Below are 14,629 nucleotides of genomic sequence, written 5' to 3' on the forward strand. Positions count from 1 at the left end.
TTCCCACGTGGTGAAAGATGCCCTCCGATGCATCTCGTCTACATCCCGCACCTCCGCCCTCTGACTCCACCCCTCCAACTCGTAACAAGGACAGAACCTCGCTGGTGCTCATCTTCCACCATACCAACCTTCGCATAAACCAAATTACCCACCGACATTTCCGCCACCTCCAAACGGACCCCACCACCAGGGATATATTTTCCTCCCCACTCCTTTCTGCCTTCCCCAAAGACAGTTCCCTCCGTGACAACCTGGTCAGGTCCACGGCCTCCAACAACCCCCAACCCCGTCCTGGCACCTTCCCCTGCCATCGCAGGAATTGCAAAACCTGCGCCCACATCTCCTCCCTCACCTCCATCCAAGGCCCCAAAGGAGCCTTCCACATCCACCAATATCATTTATTGTAACCACGGTTCCCGATATGACCTCCTCCACATTGGAGAGACTTGAAGCCTCCGAGCAGAGCACTTTACGGAATATCTCTGGGACACCCACACCTATCAATCACACTGCCCTGTCGCCCAAAATTTCAACTCCCGCTCCAACTCAGCCGAGGACATGGACGTCCTGAACCTCCTTCACCGTCCCTCCCTCACCACCCGACGCCTGGAGGAAGAACGCCTTATCTTCTGCCTCGGAACACTTCAACACCAGGGCATCAATGTGGACTTCAACAGTTTCCTCATTTCCCCTTTCCCCACCTCACACCAGCTCCAAACTTCCAGCTCAGCACTGTCCCCATGTCTTATCCGCCCTGCCAATCTTCCTTTCCAACTATCCACTCCACCCTCTTCCCTGACCTATCACCTTCATCCCCTCCCCAGCTCAACTATTGCCCGAAACGTCGATCTTACTGCTCCTCGTATGCAGTCTGAACTGCTGTGCTTCTCCTTTGGGAGCTGATACAAAGCAGGTGGAGGAATTGGGAATACAGGATACTGGTAGCGCAAGAGGTTGGGTCTCCTCTACACTGGGACCAACAGACACCTTCTCGCAGAGCGTTTCAGTGAACATTTCCAGGACTCCCGCAACATTCAACCTGAGCGCCCCAAGACCGAACACATCAAATCCCCTCCACACTCTCCCGACAACATGCAGATCCTGGGCCTCCTCCACCACCATTCCCTCACCACCCGACGCCTCATCCCCCATGTCGGGACCCTTCAACCCCAGGGCATCAATGTGGTCTTCACCAGTTTCCTCATCTCCTCACGCCCACCTTATCCGACTTCAAACCTTCCAGCTTGGCACCATCCAACTGACCTGTCCCACCTGTTTACCTCCCTTCCTACCTATCCGATCCACCCTCTTCTCCGACCTACCACCTTTAACCCCATCTCCATCCATCTATTGCACTCTCAGCTAAATTCTTCCCAGACCCAGTCCTCCTATTTATGTCTCCACCTTTGAGGCTCCCAGACTTATTCCTGATGAAGGTCCTTTGCCCGGAAAGTCACTTTTTTCTGTAACTCGGATGCTGCCTGACCTGCTATGCTTCTTCAGTACCACTCTAATATTGATTTGAATCCAGCTCCTGCCGTACATACTTCAGTCCAACTGATTTCCCTAACCATTGATCTTCAGAGATCGTGCATGTCGACTCCATGATCTCTTTGTCTGTCTACACCACACAGAACGCTCACTGTCATTGTTTCTTCTCCCCAAATTCATTTACACTCATTGGTCTGAATTCAATTCCATTCAGCATTTTACCTTTCCACCTGATTGATACATCCCAGCAGTCCCTGGCATTTTAACCTTAGTCAACTACACGACCAATTGTTGCATCATCAGCAAAGTTCTAAATCATGGCTCCTGCAACTAAGTCTAAACCATTGATCTACATCAGAGTACAGTGGCATTTCACTGGAAACACGCATCCAGCCATGGTTCATTGCTGGTTGGGATTAACAGCTCCTTATTCTTCCACGGAATGTGGCTATCATTGAATTGAAGAGCATTTGTTGTTAATTCTAATTCACCTTGAACTAAGTCATGGATTAACAACATTGTTGTCGGTCTGGAGTCACATGTTGACAGAATTCATTACGGTCGGCAGATTGGGTGGCATGGTGGCACAGTGGTTTGCCATGCAGTACCAGAGACCGGAGTTCAATTCCCGACTCAGGCGACTGACTGTTTGGAGTTTGCACGTTCTCCCCAAGTTTGCATGGGCGCCCTCCCACAGTCCAAAAATGTGCTGGTTCGTTGAATTGGCAATGCTAAAACTACCCGTAATATTTGGTGAAGGGGTATGGGTGGGTTGCTTCGGCGGGTCGGTGTGGTCACATTGCAAGTCATTCAATCTAATTCGAATTCTCAGGCTTCCTCTGAGCCAATCCTCAGTGCGGGTTAATGCTGCTGCTGATTGTTAATAATATGATAATTTGAGACGAATATACCTTTCCACCCCGCCTTTGACCAGAATCACACCCAGCCTCATCATTTCACGTGCTTGGATAGTCAGGTTTTTTTTTCCCCTGAGGTCGGGGAGTCCAGAACGCGAGGGCATAGATTTAGATTGAGAAGGGAAAGATATAAACGAGACCTAAGGGGTAACTTTTTCATACAGAGGGTGGCACGTGTATGGAATACGCTGCCAGACGAAATGATGGAGGCTGGTGCAATTGCAACATTTCTAAGGTATTTGGATGGGTATATGAATAAGAAGGATTTGGAGGGACATGAGCTGAATGCTGGCAGGAGGAATTAGATTGGATTGGGACATCTGGTCGGAATGGACGGATTGGACCGAAGAGTCTCTTTCCATGCTGTACATCTCTATGAGTCTATGATCGCGCCTTTACCAATCATGTCACTGATGCAACAGAATAGCTTCACGTGCTCATTTCCGACCCCACTTCCGGTTTTGTATTGGCGGCTGCGCCACGACGTTTGTCGAATTCCGTTTCTTGGAACTGGGGTTGTGTGACTAACTGAAGCAATGGGTACCTCCTTGTGTGAAAAAGTTTGGGAAGCAACCGTTTTCAAACTCATTGTTATTGAAACATACAATGCACCAATATCCCGCACTCTACCCTGAACATTTTTGTTTCTAGAAATCTATCAAAGTCAATCTTCAACATGCAGTACTTGATGGAACCACCACAGCGTCTGGGCATATCGAATTTAAAATTCATCTAATTCTGATTTCCCACATGTCTACTATCGCTCGCCTAATATTCCTATTGTGCATCTGCTACTCTACCTAACATATCCTCTGTCACTGTGATAATTGCTGGGTTTTTTTAAAATGTATTTCCCTGCATGACTCATTTATGGTTTGAATTTTAAAGTATTCTGCATTGTGGCCGTAGGAAGCTCGTTGGAATCCGAGTTACTGCATTTTCCTCCTTGTGATTCATGTTGAAGAAACACAGAAAGGAATTAGTTGATTTTACATGACATTTTCTCAGACATTATGATTTTTTTTCCATCAAACCCCTTTCCTTCTCTCCCTCCTGCAATCACTTACCTTCTTTAAGTACCGCCTCCCATTTCCCTTACAGTCACTTTCACATTGACCTCATTCTGTCTGTGCTGCTGTGCTCACTGTTGCTGGGTGACCATGCGCAAATCTCACTATCGGGACCTTCAACCCAGTTGATCCATTTCTATACCGCGGCTGTGAGATCACTCCTCATGTAGCAGCTTTTACTGACATGGACCAGCGATTATTGAAACATCAGTCACAGGAAAAGGGCACAGGGCCGCATTGAGGAAAATAAACTTTGTTAAAAAAAACACCAGGTTCCGTGGACTTCCACATCATTTATTTCACTTGTTCATTCGGCTCTGGCGAGACTATTCTGTGTAGTTATGCAGTTCACATTATAGCAGGGATCTGATCGCACTGCAAACGATGCTGGGGAGATTTCCCAGGATATTGTCTGGGCTGAAGAAGAGATATTGAACAAACTGGATTTGTATTTCGTGGAGCAGAGTAGATTGAGGGAGCATGATTAAGATGTACAAAATATAAAGGAGTATGGATAGCTTAGACTGAAATGCATGTTTCACTTTGACGGCGATTTCCATCATGAGCAGGCATCGAGTTAAGGTCAGATGCGGAAAGATTACAGTGAATGCGTGGAAATACGTTTGCAAGCAGTGGGTGGCTGAAATCTGAAACACAGTGCATGCAAGGATCGGAGAGGCAAAATCCACATAACTTTCCGAAGTATTCAGATGTGCATTTGTGATGCCAAGACATACAAGGCTCTGCATCAAGTGATTTAAAAAGGGGTTCGGATAGTTAAGCGATTATTATTGAGCAATACAGGTACTCAGTTACAAGAGTGGGTTATTAATACCTGTCCTTCCATTCTCGAACGGACATGTCAGACTAAGAACTGTGTTGTCTGAATCAGCGTGGGGGAATGCTGCTGCTCCCGGGGAGACACAATGACAGTGACTGTGCAAACACGTGACTTCTGTAAGCTGTACCTAGAGTGTTGGAATGAAAATCATTAGGTAGTTTTGCTCGTAGTGAAGTGTTTACTTATAGAAGGTAGCTCAGGAAAATATACATTCTACTATCCTTTCCCCACTCGCCCATACCACGGAATACCGCCACTATGTAGGACAATTTCTCTCTGAGCACCATTATCCAGTCCTCTTTGGCCCCCAACACTTCCCCATATTGCACAATTGCACGAAATCTCAGAAGATGCAATGCTACTTGTTTACGATGTCTCTCCTCACTGTCTAAAGTTCCAGTGATTTATCTGCCTCTCACTCAATTTAGCAAGCTGCATTTCCTGCTCACAATGTGATCTCGTCAAGACTGGGGAGAAAAAAACAGAATGGGTGACAAACGCGAGTACACCTATGTTCTGTCTGCAAACAGAAAAAGAACTTGAGCTTCTAGATTCCTGTCACTGCAAATTCCCACTGTGTTCCCATGCCTCCATGTCAGTTTGGTCTGCTGCAGAGCTCCCGCATGGCCTGTGCAAGTTGGAAGAGTGGCACGTCATTTCCGAATGAGAGACAGTGCAATCTTCAGTACCCAACATGGAGTTCAATCATTTTAGACCCAGAATATCTTCTTTCATGTTCCTGCCCCATCTACACATACCATTCATTCCAAAGGCGGATTGTTTGGCTCGAAAATTTCTCCCCAGATGCACTAGACCAGCTGATTTGGTTCCGATGTTTCTACACTTCTTTTGATAACTTTATTCTGTTGTGATTGCCAGCCTTCAGGAAACGTGCGTTTGGACGGGATTGTGGTCAGAGGAGATTTATCAACGTGGTACCTGAGCTCGACCATTCCCCCTGCGAAGATAAGCGAAAGTGAGGGCTGCAGGTGCTGGAGCTCAGAGTCGAGAGTGTAGTGCTGGAAATGCTCAGCACGTCAGACAGCATCTGAGGAGTAGGAAAATCGATGTTTCGGAAAAAAACAACACCGACATTCCATTGCCAGCCGATGCCTGGAGGAAGAAAATCTTTTGTTCCACCTTAGGACCCTGCAACCATACGGGATAAATGTGTATTTCAACAGCTTCCTCATTTCACCTCCCCCAACATTATCCCAATCCCAAGCCTAAAGCTAGGCACTGCTCTCTGGACCCGGCCATCATTGCCCCTCCGAACTACCACCTTCTACCTCTCTTCATCCATCTATCGGTTTCCCAGCTACCTGACCACCAACCCCATTCCCCTCCCTCAACCCCGACTCAAAAGCCTCTTTCCTGGTGAAGGGCTTATGCCCGAAACATCGATTCTCCTCCTCCTCGGATGCTGCCAGACGTTCTGTGCTTTTAAAGTACTACACTCTCGCCAATGCAAAGATAGATGAGCTCGACTGGGGCTCTCTATCTGAGAGCGGAGAAAGCTGAGAGAGAAATTGATTAACGTGCACAGAAATGGAATAGATATGTTTGACAGGAATAAACTTCTTATGGGAAGGGTAAATAACCAGGGTTATAGATGAAACGCTACAGAGAGGATATTCAGTGAAGATTTAGGAAGAATGTTTACATCCGGAGACGGTTGTTTGTCTGGAACTCACTGTTTGAACGTGTACTAAAGCTAAGAGTCATCAAACTACTTCAGGAGTATTGAGCTGAACACTTGAGGAGCTAGAGCATGCACGGATAAGGAGCAGGTACTGGAAGGTGGGGCGAAGATAAACAGATATTTATTGAAAGAGTTGAATACTGTAACTTTCGGTGCAGTAAAATGGAGGCTAGTGCAGCTCAGTGGCACAATGAAAGACGTGGTGGACATCTACTGCATTGTTAAGATCGCGATTCACAGTTTGTGGGTTTGATTCACCCCAGAATCGCAATTTTGTTCAGATTTCAGCTGATTCAATGATTGTTCTGCTGCTTCATCGTCAGTTCCCATCGTCTGGAGTTCTCGTCCCTGCTACTGACCAGAGAAGGTTCCTCACTTTCTTGGTGGTGAGTTTTAAGAAAATCATATCATTTGAAATATGATCAGCCAGCAATCGGCTGCTCATTCACAAAACCCACTGCAGATACCCACTGTCTTTCAACACAGTTCCCTCCCACGGTTGCACAGAGTGTTTCGATTTATTCAGTGTCTTTTTCCCTTTGGGTGATAGGTTGATGTAGATGGGCTAGGAAAAGACATTGACCTGTTCGATCAGCCGTAATTATGTCAAATGGCGGGGTAGCGCTGGTGGGTGAAATGGTCCCCTCCTATTCCTCTCAGTCTGTGCTGTTTCTGACAGAGGGTTTTTAACAATAGCATGATGAGGACAATGTGAATCTGCACCACGGAATACCAAGGTCCTCCCGTTTATCCCACCGCTCTCACAGCTGCTGTTGTAGCTTCGAATCAGACAGGGGAGGGTTGTCCCAGGTGCTCTTTCAAGCTGCATGCTCCTTCACACAGGTTTCCAACTAGAAACATGGAGCAAACTGGCGGTTAGATATTGGGGATTCAGGGACAGATTTCCCCTTTTTCTGACTAGAGTTCTGACCACGGTAATAAACATGAATTTCGGGCGTTCTGTATCTTACTCTAGATTCTTATCACTTTACAATTTAAACTGAAATTCAATTTGCTCTTGCATGACATTCTTATGTCTTCAGTATTCATGAAAACTGTGCATTATGTCCTTGAATGAAGCCATGGTGAAGATTAATGATGACTGCAGTGTGTTTCATGTTGTCTGTAGGATCTTGCAGAAGCATGTTCATGAAGTGTGGTTGAATCGAATTCTGTGCCGAATTGAAGCCGACCGAGTGAGAAGCCCTGTGATAATGTAACATTTTCTGTAAACAACGCAGCGACCCTTGGAAACCCAGTTTTCATTCAAGTCTATTTTGCACAACATTTTTCCGTATCCCGTTAAAGCAGTGAGTATTAAAAGGACTCAGTCCCGTTCCTGGTCATTGTGACCAAATGACCAAGGCAATCGATGGCAATGATAATGATGCTTGACATCGACAGTTGCATTCCTACTCACTAGAGTCACATTGTATTACAGATCATGTACGCAGAGGAGATGATGATCCTTCTGGCACCCTGAGACAGTGCGACAATTAATCCCACGTTGTTAGTCTCACTCTATACCAAAAACCAGTTAGCCAGCGGACTGAGCTAACCGGCTTCCATTTAATGTAAAGCTAAAACAAATAGCTCAGCACATTAACAATCTGCAGTAATTCACGATTGAGTGGGTTGGTTTCTGAAAATTAAACGTACCTTCTGAACAATGAGTGAGGCTATTCCAAGATTGCCTTCTCTGACAGCGCTGGGACATGACTGATGTTCTCAATGATATGGAAGTGCCAATGTTTGAGTTGGGTAGACAAAGTTAAAAATTACACAACGTCAGGGCATAGTCCAGCAGGTTTATTTGGAAACACTAGCTTTCAGACAGCCGCTCCTTCATCAGGTGTGTGTCTTTCTGCAGAAACTTGATGTGTGTGTCAATATGCGCGATCGTTTGGAAGATCATCTGGATTTTAATTGATCGTTCGTGGTGTCGATTGTACCCATGACATAGATGTGTTGGTGTTGGACTGGGGTGGACAAATTTAAAAATCATACAAAGCCAGATTAGAGTCCAACAGTTCACAACCACCTGATGAAGAAACAGTGCACGGAACACTGGTGCTTCCAAATATGCTTGTTCGATACAATCTGATGCAATGTGATTTTTAACTTTGAGAGCTCTTGGTAATGTTTAATTGATCGAAGACAGTAAACGAATTTTCGTTCGTGGAGATGAAAATTTCAAATATTATCCACCTCAGTGTAACAAAAAAAAAAGTTTGGATGTGTGCTGAATCTCCACAATGCGCTTGTGCCAAGCAAAACTTGAACCTGCACCTGCCTGATCCGTAGCCAGCTATACGAATGGCTGTACCACTGGCCAGATGCACAGCTGAAATTTTACACGCTGCAGAGCTGTGGTGCTGACAACGACATGAGCAATAACAGTAACAGTCACAAGGTGAACAAAGAACAAAGATAATCACCATCAATGATCCACTTCAAATTGTCTTAAAAAAAACTACCATTCACAATTCGAGCAGCTAATCAATGAGGTCGCTGCTGATCAAGAAAATTGCAACTTACTTTGCTGCGTTTTCACCTTAATTAGAGGTAAACTCTAGCCTAATCATAACATCACATATTCCCATTAATTTTCGGTTTAGATTGCGTTAATGACCCTTCCGTATTTGCAGGAAACTGAACAATATGAAATGAGTGAAAACGTCCTTCCCGTGATGTAATCCAGTGCAGAGTCGGCCAGAAAAGAAAAGACAAAGACATGAAACATCACCCCCATTTCTCTCTGTACCAATGCATTTTCCTGAGTTGGATATTTGCAGGACTTGTCTTTAGTATCGAAAGTATTAATTATTTTCCTGGGAAAGTTTCTTCATAAATCAATTAACATCTGAGTTTTGGAACCTATTTTACTTCAGATTAAAATAGTTGAATATCCTTTCCCCCAGCCTAATGTCCCAATCCTCCCTTCTCTTCCATGTAAATACCAGCTACTCCAGGTGAGGTTGGAGCTCCCAACCTAACGTTCCAATGCTCCTTGCTGCTCCATGTCAATAGCAGCTTCTTCAATTTAATTTGGGGATCCCAGTCTGATGCCTCAATGCTTCCTGCTCCATGTCAATAGAAGCGGTCCAGTTGAGGTTGGATCTACCACTCTCATGCCCAAATGCTCACAGGTGCTACATGTCATTAAGGGCTGGTCCTTGTGAGCTTGGTCCTCCCAGTCTGATGTCCAAATGCTCCCTCCTCCATGTCAATAGAAGCGGTCCAGTTGAGGCTGGATCTATCACTCTGATGTCCCAATGCTTCCCGCTGCTACTTGACATTAAAAGCTGCTCCAGGTGAGAGTGGAGCTCCCAGACGGATCTCACAAAACTCCTTGCTCCATGTCGACTGAAGCTGCTTCAAATTAGGTAAGATCCCGCAGTCTGATGTTCCAATGGTCCCTGCTGCTCCACGTCAATAGAAGCTGCTCCGGGTTAGGTTGGATCTCCCAGCCTGCTTCCCCAATGCTCCCTGCTACTCCAAGTCAATAAAAGCTTCTCCAGGTGTGGTTGGAACTCCCAGCCTGCTGCCCCAATGCTCCCTGGTCCATGTGAGCAGACGCTGCTCCAGATGAGGTGGGATCTCCCAACCCTTGCAACTCACACACCTCTATACCAACTTAGAAATAGTGCCCACTGACCATTTCCACCATTGGAGCCATTGGTGGAATATCCGCATCATGTGAATTTAATATTATTTTTCGTCAGCACCGAATCATTACTTCCAAAAGACATTCTTTCTTAAATATTGTTTATCATGTGCATATTGCAGTCAATCCGAAGTTAGATAATGGTGCTAATTGATGTATGCTCAATAAAAATTACATCATATTTTTCATGTTGAGTAACTGCCACTTAGCAAGGGCAATGTTTGTAATGAAATCACACTTTTATTACAGGTGAGGGAATGTGGTTTGTATTATTTAAAATGAACTTGTCCACTGTGTACAATGATGAAATGGATCTCAATTTCAAAGCAAACTTGGTTACGTTGTCATCCATCTTGACATGTGGTGTCCTTTTCTTTCAATGACACAGGTATTAGAACGAAACGTCTGTTAATGACATGCGTATAAAGACACATTAAATCATTTTTCATGCTAATGCTGCATGAATTTGCGATTATTGCTCCACAGTTTAGGTTCAGTCCCTGCAGTGAGCATGCTACTTCTCCAGTTGTCCATAGTTCAATGTGATGCATCCAGTGTCTGCATAACGTTTTGGAGCTTGATTCCCACATCTTGTGTTTATCTGTGTCTTGTGTCCAGCCTTCATCAATGGCGAGAGCAACGGGCGATAAAGAGACCAATGTGAAAGTCTCTCCGTATCCATGCATGGCACCCATATCTGCAATTCTCTTCTGTGCATTTTCAGCCAGTTCTCGGTGCCCCAACACCCACGCCCTGCCCCTTTTGAAATATTTCCATTATTTTGTTCTGCCTTTCTGTGCTCTTCTCACCAACATGAATCACTTCTACTCAACCTGCTCCAGATTTCATTTGAAAAAACAGTCATTAAGAATCGCATTACATAAACATGCGCTTCGCATCTCTTGTATTTTGGTTTCCTGGATCTCTTTCATATGATAAAAGGTCACAGCAGCTTTGAAAAAGAAAATCGCGTTACTTTTCATTATCCCAATGTGATCTACGTTTCAATGCAGTTTAAGCAACTGACTCAAATTATTCTTTGAGATTTTATAATAGCGTCGATGCATATAAACTGACCATTGGAGTTCCAATTTCAATAAGACAGGAGTGAGCATGCAAAAATAGCAACATTGAAAACAGCGACGAGAGTGGGACTCGAACCCACGCGTGCAGAGCACAATGGATTAGCAGTCCATCGCCTTAACCTCTCGGCCACCTCGTCACGTATATGAGCTCCTGCATGAATAAGTGAATTGCGTAAATTATGCAGAACAGCAGATATTTTTCCCTGGTCTGGTGAAATGCTAAAAAGCACAGTACGGTCCCAAGAGTATGGTCTGACCTCTGGGTTGTGGGGCAATGGCATTCCCACTGTGACACTCTGCTTACAGTGATCTAAGCAAAAATGAAGAAAAGACTATGTAACAAAGTCTGTTGAATTCTGTGAAGATTTGAAGTCAACAGAATGAAGAACCCGAGAAAGCAGGATGTGTTCCTTCAAGAAAGCGTTGGCTGGAGCTCATAAGGATAGTGGACTCAAGGGTTATGGGGATAAGGCAGGAACAGGATACTGATTGAGGATGATCAGCCATGATCGCAATGAATGGTAGTGCCGGCTCGAAGGGCAGAATGGCCTACTCCTGCACCTATTGTCTATTGTCTATTAAATTGCCTGTGAGGAATTGTTTTCGAGACTGGAGGAGAGTGCATAGTGCTCAATGTCATTATTCAGAACACCTTTCTTCTGCTCAGATGTTTTTGACCAGCACTTCTGTATAGAACAGACACTTTCAAAATCCTAAATAAGACTAAACAGACAATTGAATTCAGCAATGCAAAAACCTTGATCTGTATCATTTTCCTGGGCCATGCAATACCAAGTATGATCACAGCAACACAGTGAGCAAGTGTCAGAAGGAAAATTAGTGCAGTGCCAGAGAGAATGCTGGGAGCAGCAGTTGACACACGGGGAAGTGCATTTCCCACAACAGGAACACTACCAAAAAGCGGACTGTGGTGGAAGAATTCAGAGGGGGTTTACACTTTGGAATTTGATACCAGAGACACAATGGAGATCTGTCATTGAGTCTGTTAAAGATGAAGATTTTAAGATTTCTACAGATGAAAAACAAAATAAAATGTTCATTGGTTAGTGAAGGCAAATGTTGCAATTATATATTTCAAAAATCTACCCATCTTTGCAATGAGTAGCTCACCATTTTCCTCACTCGGAGTCAGAACCACTGGTGAAGATGATCGTTAAATCCCCGTTACTAGCCATGGAATCAGAGAACTTCGGTTTCCCAAACGTTAAGGTACAACCAGGAACTTGGAGATAAGCATTAATGTGTTGCTCCTGTGATGCAGGTGACAGTGCATGGTATCTCTGTGCCAGTATAGTGGGCTGTGCTGCGCTGAAGTTTTAAGTTTGAGCCTCACATGGAGCAGCTTCAATTATTCATTGTCTTGAGGGGTACGGATAGAAGGTGATATTGAGCAAAGCCAAGTTTATGGGAAAATACCCGTGTTTGTGGATTGAGAAATGACCTTTATTGGATAATAACTCCTTGATCAACAAACATACTGCAAGTAGTTAAAACGTGAAGAGACATGTGTGGAGAGAGAGCCAAAGGTGATTGTTCAGCAGGTGGATAACGTTTCCCATGTGCATTGCTTTAATTTCGCGAAAATAAATGTTGAACTGGTTTTATGTTATGCATTTTGTTGCAAAGTCGCAAAGGTTATTGCAATAATCAAAAAGGAAAAATCACATAGGACCGTTTGAATATTGTATTGAATTGAATTTTGGCCTGAGCATATTTTATCTTCAATGGCATGCTGCAGAGAAGTACAGAGGGTTAACAATACAAAATAACAGATCTTCTTGGTGCATTTCTTGGGTGGAGTAAAGAATGTACGAAATATACATAACATCATGTGAATGTGGTCGAATCTTTAAAGTAGGTGTTGCGTCTCCAAGTGACGATTCAATTCCGACTGATTAGGATATAACTTCTGTCTGCAGTTATTTTAGGACATCAGCTCCATTTACAGAGTTTCACCATGAATAACACGCCACACCTTACCAATCCATGAACGTTTTTTACTCAATCTTAATCAGTTCTACGTGTTCATGAAATGTCTTTGTGGCTGAAGTCAACCAAATTCGAAATTCTTACGCAACCACACTGACTTCCTCTCAATGGTAAATTCCCTCCTTGTATGTTTGTTCGTGTATCTTTTAAAACACTGTGAAATCAGCTTCTACGTTTTATTTCTGGAAAGTCGTTCACGATTTAACTAACTGTATTGATTGGAAGAAACTCTCATTCAAACTTTTCTTAATCATTCACTAATGGTTTTGAAGCTCTAACTAAAGTTATTGATTCACTCGAAAGAGGGGATCTCCCTGATTTAGTCATTCAAACCTCATGTTATGTGAAAATCTCATTTGTTGACTTCAAACTTGGGTGTTTCTGCTCCAGCATTTCCAGATCTCGTGAATAAACTCCCTCATTCTTTCCATCATCCCGTTTGCATCCTTTCTGATATTTTTATGTCTCAGTAAACAACGTCACTTGGCTTTCTAATATCTTGCTATCCAGGAAACAGCGTCGGTGTCCTTTCTAACCTCTTCACATGTTGTTGGTGGAGCATGAGGACAAGGATTACACACAATGCTCCCACTGAGGGTGACCTGAAGATTTTACAGTCACACTATGAACTCTTTGCTTTTTAAATATGACGTCACTATGTATAAACTCCACTCAGGTAAATTATTATCTATCCAGTTCATGAACATCATCTCCGTAGGATCGAAAATTATCTATCACTCCCTTTATTCTTCCATGAAATGTTTGAAAGTTTTGTAAGGCCAACATCTCTAACTCCCCGTGCCCTGAGTGAGCCTCAGCTATTTCTAAAGGCGACTCAAGTTCAAATACTTCATAGTGTGTCTCCAGTCATTCCAGTGCAGACTGGTTCTGGACAGTAAATGTCATCACCAAAGGCCACCGTGGATCTGAAATCAAAGTTTTTTCACATAGTAATTGTCTTAGCTATTGTGTATCGTACGTCCATGTTCTTTTACAATGTGTTCATCATTTCATGGGTCCCTGTATTGAATTCTACTGAATGATTAATTTGTGAATGGAGACTTTCCCTTCACCACTCATTCGAAACTCCATGGAACATTGAATGATTTTACTCATATGCTTCCAGAGGACAGTCCTGCCATCACTGGGATGAATCAGTGAACATTCCGGACGCATTCTTGAAGGCAAGGATTTCCTTCTCCAGTTTAGGGGATCATTACTGCACTGAATCCCATGTGTGCCTTCATTAAGATCAGAACAGTTGCAGCAAGATTTTAAAACTAAGATTTGGCAATCTGCTTGCATTGGCAAGAATAACATCGCATCCTTTTGGTTTTCTTTAAATCACTGACGAGAAGGAAAATGTAAACGGGGAGAGCGAGTGGGAAAGTGAGGCAGTTGCAGCTCTGGTGAAATTCTTTCTTTGTGAGTCTCTCAGCAACAAGAGATATGCAGGTGACTCATTCGTGAGAGATCTTCACATCGAGAACAAAAAGCAACCAAGTGCAGTTAGCACCACTTCCGGAGTGGGGGTGGGGTGAGCAGTAACTTCTGTCGCTATGTTCAGAAACTGCCTTTTCGATTTACTTGGACACAAACTCCATTTCTAAAAAGCACCATGGAGTTTAGCAAAATTTATTGAGTCGCTTCTTGTCGATTCCCACACAGGTTTCCAACTCAGTTGATATCCATGTGGCTCATGTCCAGGTGTGAACATCTCTGCAGTAAATTGCACGGTTAAGGTAAAGGGCAAGGAAAGTGGCTTCTCGAATAGAAACAGTTACTGAAACTATGCTGCACGGTATGATGTGGAACACGGCCTGCTCAGCTTTGTGCATTTTCCCTG

At 43.9% G+C, this 14,629-nt stretch overlaps 1 non-coding gene across 1 annotated transcript; it reads right to left on the reverse strand.

Moving 5' to 3' along the window:
* Positions 1-10,828: 10,828 nt before the first annotated feature.
* trnas-gcu (transfer RNA serine (anticodon GCU)) lies at positions 10,829-10,910 on the reverse strand. Its single transcript has one exon. It is a non-coding gene; the product is annotated as a tRNA-Ser (tRNA).
* Positions 10,911-14,629: the final 3,719 nt, after the last annotated feature.

The sequence above is a fragment of the Hemiscyllium ocellatum genome, chromosome 29, assembly GCF_020745735.1.
Source record: "Hemiscyllium ocellatum isolate sHemOce1 chromosome 29, sHemOce1.pat.X.cur, whole genome shotgun sequence".
NCBI lineage: Eukaryota > Metazoa > Chordata > Chondrichthyes > Orectolobiformes > Hemiscylliidae > Hemiscyllium > Hemiscyllium ocellatum.